At 33.3% G+C, this 6,128-nt stretch overlaps 1 pseudogene; it reads left to right on the top strand.

Moving 5' to 3' along the window:
- Window positions 1-5,266: 5,266 nt before the first annotated feature.
- Window positions 5,267-5,633, top strand: LOC131918452 (large ribosomal subunit protein eL28-like; annotated as a pseudogene).
- Window positions 5,634-6,128: the final 495 nt, after the last annotated feature.

Raw genomic sequence — 6,128 nt, 5'->3', positions numbered from 1 at the left:
GTTTCCTTTGGCCATTGACTCTCAGATTACCAACTTCAAAATATACCACACACGAAGATTTTATGTTTATTTATTTTTTATTATCTTCATATAGATCTAGAACATAAATGATAGAGGATTGGCACTACATTTGATTGATTTACAAATACTTACAAAGCGTTTGGTACCAGACTCCAAATTCACATAGCTCTATGGAATAATGTGTAAATGTCTTTCCTACAGGACATTTCGATACTTAGGTTCTTTAATGTGGTATATGTGCGCAAATATAATCATATTCCTTTACTTACATGTATAAATAGGTACTTCACAATTATATATGTTCTTGAAGGAGAGCATGAATAAACTAAAATGTGACCATTTGAAAATAAATCAAGAATATCCTACACACTTAATTTCTATATTTATTCACTTGCAAATCATTGCATATACTCATCATAGATTGTTTATTAAAAAGAAACTTCATCACAGACTGTAGGATTATATTCATGGTAACTTTTGATTTAGAGACATAGAAAAATGACCTCTTTTTTATCCTCATAATAGATAATCATTTTTTTCATAGACAACTATGGGTCATAAATTCAAGGTTTATTGATTTTTCTGAAACATTTCATCAAAGTGTCTAAAGTAACACTTGGCCTGTCATTTGGTTTGAAATCATCCCATCAAAATAGTGATTCATGTCTGATGTCTATAAGGCTTGTCCCAGCATCATTGATCATCCCATTAATCTAAGATGGAGGGTCATCTAGCTAAAAGATTTAAGGGTCAGTTGTCTACAATCTATTTCTCGAATTGTTAGGCATTATCAAACAATTATGAGTGTAGTTAGGGCAAGTGTTGGTGTCCTTGATTAAAAAAATGGATAGTACCTAAGACTGCTCTTAGAAATCATGATCATACTGAGAACCATTGAATGCGCTGGATATAACCCAAATAAAAGATCAGTTGGTTTTAAAGTATCATTGCCACTGTGACTGATGTATTAACATATTCATTACCAAACTACAAAACAACATGAAAAGACTTGGAAAACATTAATTACTGTGATACACTTAATAAAATTGAAATGGACACAGATCGAATTTAAAGCCAGATATAACATGGAAACATGTATTTAAGTGCCAAAGAATTACAGCTATCCATTTTTATCACAAGATAATCAATAACCATTGTCACAGGGTCAAAGGAGACCCTTTTATCATTGCTTCCTGGCCACAGGATATCTTCACCATTATATTTCTTTGAATCATCTATTTCTTCCAAAATCCCTAGTAGTTCAAGTAATTTTCAGGCTTCTCTATAAAATACCATCTCTACAAAGACTTTTCTAATGGAATCAGAAGTTATACCTTTCTTGCTAATGTTCTATTATTTGACAGGTAAAAAGGTGACTCCAAAATTAGATACCTTCCCGATGCTTAACACTTATAATGTTCGAAACATACAAATGAACGAGTTATAAAATTAAATTATATAAATAAAAAGTGTAATTTTATTATTGTCTAAAAAGAAAAGGGAAGAACATTGCTACATGAAATCTATGATAAATCCTTTCATAACTCAAGAGAAGATAAACTCAATGATAATGCACTATTTTATTTGTGTCCTAATCTTTTCCAGGAATATTTACACTATTTAATGTCTTCATATAGACATTTTAATTTTTATACCAGTTCTTTGTTTTAGATTAAAAACAAAACAAAACAACAAAACAAGGCTCAGTATATGAAATACATTTAATAACATATGCCATCTCAATCAAACCTAGGAAACATGTTACACGTTACTCATCGTACAAGAAAAAATTTATAAATTTCAAGATGTGAATAAATTAATATATAAAGTCTTCTGACAAAATAGTTTTTAAAAATGGAAAAGCAGATAGAAATGAATTCTGTATATGTAGAGAAACAACATCTTTCTACTAAAATTACATAACCATGTTTCTACCAAGGTGTCTCAGAAATTAAGAGAGACTCTAAGACATTACAAAGAGAAAATGATAGACAATTAAAAGCCAATTTGTTAAAGTGATTAGTGTTACCCATCATCTCATGATAAAAATCTTTGTGCGTACACTGAAAAACTCCTATTCAGTATAGTTCGTTAAGCCTTAGCTATGACACTAAGAAAAGAGAAGGAAATAAAAGGATGGAAATAGGAAAAAAAGAAACCCAAAAATCCACATTATCACATAATATTATTCTACGTACAAGAGACCTTAAAGATCATCAACCATATGAATATGAGCTTCATGAACTGGAGTCAATGGGTTAAAAATAGAAAAAATATGTAAATAAGAAAAATTCACAAAAAGAGGCCATGAAGTTGGGAAGGAAGGAGATATCCCAGTTACTCCTAGAAAGATTTAAAGACAAAGTAGGGATGGGTATGGTAAAGATTTATTGAATTCATGTGTGAAATTTTCAAAGAAAAATATAAATTAATAAAAACTTTTTAAAAGAAATTAAAGAAGATATTAGACAATGGCAAAACCTCTCAATCTCATGGATTTGTAGAATTAATATTCTGAAAATGGTCATACATCCTATAAAAAGCAATCTATTGATTCAATGCATGCCCAATCAAAATCCTAACACAGTATTTTGTTCAACTAGAAATTAAAGTATCTAAAGTCATACAGAGTATAAAGAGCCTAGATAGTAAAAGCAATTTAAAGCAAAAAGAGTATGCTTGAAGGTATTGTGATTATTGCAAATCCATAGTAACAAAATTAGCATACTACTGTCACAGAAATATAAAGGTAAATCAATGAAATACAGGAGAGAATCGAGATACTAGTCTTGCAACTTCAGCCACTCAATATTGGCAAGGTTGTCAAAAACACACATTGGAAAAAAGAAAACATTTTCAACTATTGTTGCTGGGGAAACCAAATATCTACATGGGGAAGAATGAACATATACCTTATCACTCATTTATTAATTAGCATTGTCTAGAGCAGTGGTTCTCAACCTTCTTAATGCTGAGAAGTTTTAATATAGTTCCTGATGTTGTAGTGACCCACAACCATAAAAATATTCCTTTGCTACTTCATAACTGTAACTTTGCTACTGTTATGAATCATAATGTAAATATCTGATGTGCGACCCCTCTGAAAGGGTAGTTTGACCTCAGAAGTAGTCTCAACCCACAGGATGAAACTGCGACTCTAGAGGACCAGAACATAAAGTATAAATATATATATATATATATATATACATAAATATGTATATATTACATGTGTAATATATATCATATATACTATATATATTACAATAATATAATTTTTGCATTTATTAGAGTGGTTTACAGGCTGTGGTCCAGTTTGTTCAACAATGGCTGTCTACCAATGGAAGGTCTAAGAATCCAGTAGTTTTTCAGTCCATGAGGCTGGATGTCTCAGTTGGTCTTCATTATATACAGGAATCTCAGAGAAATATGCTCTAATACCAGTGAAGGAGTGGTTTTACTAGCAAGAGTGAGAGCAAGCAGTCAAAGAGAGAGCAAGCTTCCTTCTTCCATGTCCTTTGTCATAGGCTACCAGTAGAAGATATGGCCCAGATAAAGGTGGATCTTTCCACCACAAAAATCTTGGATTGGAGAAGCATCTCAAGTATTCAAATTGGACATGGTTCTTCCCACTTCAAATGATTTCATTAAGGAAAAAAAAAAATCTCTCACAGGGTGCCCAGCTGTTTGGATTTAATAAATTCCAGATGTAGTCAACTTGTCATCCTTCATCATACATTCTGTACAAAGTCAATTCCAAAGTGGATAAAACATATCAATATAAAACCTGCCATGTTGAAACTTCAAGAGGAAGATGGGAAATACAAGCTATAGATTTAGGTAAGGACTTCTGAATAGGACACTATTCATTTGGGCTCTTTTCCCTGTGTGAGTTACTAACTGGTTTTCCTTTTTTTTTTTTTTTTTTTGATTTTCCGAGACAGGGTTTCTCTGTGTAGCTTTGCGCCTTTCCTGGAACTCACTTGGTAGTCCAGGCTGGCCTCAAACTCACAGAGATCCGCCTGGCTCTGCCTCCCGAGTGCTGGGATTAAAGGCGTGCGCCACCACCGCCCGGCTTGGTTTTCCTTTTTTATGATTTGCCATTTGATAGATAATGTGATAAAGTTAACAATGATGCCTTTTGAAAATTATAAAATAGATGCTTTGATTTATATTTCATCATCATTGAATTTTACTGTCAATAGCATTAAAATATGACTGGGGAAGTCTTTTTCATTAAAATATTTCACAGTACAAGAAAATTTTGTGAACAATTGTTCAAGTATTTAGTGAGATAGAATAGAATTAAAATATGTTTATGTTAATACAGTTGTCTTTTTCTTTGAGAAAAAAAGAAAATGGATTTTCCCTTCCCCTAGTTAGTGTTTCTATTGCTGTGATGAAACACAATGAACAAAAAGCAAACTGGGGAGGAAAGGATTCATTTGGCTTACACTTCCATATCACTGTTCTTTGTCAAAGGAAGTTCTAACAGAAACTCAAATGGGGCAGGAATTTGGAAGCAAGAGGGGGAGTCTTGATTACTGGCTTGTTTCTTATGGCTTGCTCAGTCTGCTTTCTAATAAAACCCAGGGCCACCAGCCAAGGGATGGAACCATCCACAATGGGCTGGGCCTTCTCCCATCAATCACTAATTTAAAAAAAAAGTTCCAGATTTGCATACAGCCAGATCTTATGGAGACATTTTCTTCATTAAGGTTCCCTCTTCTCAGATGTCTTTAGCTTGCGTCAATTTGAGATTAAATTATCCAGCACACTCCCCTTGAGTCTCTCTGTATAAATACAACATAGATGATACTTCAATACTACTTCGAGATGCTCTGGACCTCTGACTTTTAGCTCTCTCAAATACGTTTGTGTTTTTGTGGTTTTTCCAAATAGTCTGCTTATAAAAATTTGTTACAGTATCAAGAAAGCATTGTCTTTCTGGACATATTCAGCTATGCTGGTATCTATCTATCTATCTATCTATCTATCTGTCTGTCTGTCTATCTATCTATCTACCTATCTATCCATCCTTCCATCTATTTCAATCTATCTCTCTATATATTATCATATAATAATTATGCAATATGGTTATTGGAAGAAAACTTACAAACACTAATTTACCAAAGCAGCATAATCCATAACAACAAATCCTTATACCTACATATAAGTATAGTCTCTCTTGTCAAGGAAACTACTCCTCTTTCTGTTGCTAGTTGTCATAATTAGAGGAGTCACTGTCATGTCCATGCATCTCTACCTGCTGAATTGTTCCAATTTCCTGATCAAGGGGAATAAGCAAACATAATACACAGAGCCCAACAATATGAAGGCTTGTTACTCATTTTGCTGTAACTGATTCATCTCAAGACTATGGGAGTGAAAGCTGTGGCCAGTGGTGAAATGGTTTTGGTGGTCATGAAATTGGGATCCAGTCACTGAAAACATGCCACTTTTTGTGAGGATAACCATCCACAAGAGTGCCAGGGCCATCCTCAGCAAATCTCATCATGGCAGCCATCATCATAGTCAGTGCAATTGTAAAAGGCCAGAAGCCTGTAGTGGTAAAGAGGAAATGGAATGCCCCACCAGCAGCTCTCGAGCTCTAGGCCCAGAAGCAATATAGAATCCACTGAGTATTTTAACCACCACCACCACCAAAATAAATAGATGATAGATAGATAGATGATAGATAGATAGATAGATAGATAGATAGATAGATAGATAGATAGTAGATAGATAGATAGTAGATAGATAGATGATACATTGATAGATGATAGAAAGATAATAGATAGATAGATAGATAGATAGATAGATAGATAGATAGATAGATAGATAATAGATTATAGATAGATAATAGATTATAGATAGATAGTAGATAAATAGATAGATAATAGATAGACAGATTATAAATAAAAATGAAAAGAAAGTTCTCTTTGCAACAGATGGAAATTATGACAGAAATCCACAACCAATCAAAATTCAGAGTTCTGGAGTCTAGTCCCAAAGGATACATCTATAGAATATTCCTGTACCTAAGGTCAGGGACTATTGTGGGAGACGGGCAGGGGAAGACTGTAAGAGACAGGAGATTAGGGACTACG

Source organism: Peromyscus eremicus, chromosome 1 (assembly GCF_949786415.1).
Source record: "Peromyscus eremicus chromosome 1, PerEre_H2_v1, whole genome shotgun sequence".
Lineage (NCBI taxonomy): Eukaryota > Metazoa > Chordata > Mammalia > Rodentia > Cricetidae > Peromyscus > Peromyscus eremicus.
Note: the sequence above shows the minus strand (reverse complement) of the source record. Positions and strands in the feature narration are given on the sequence as shown.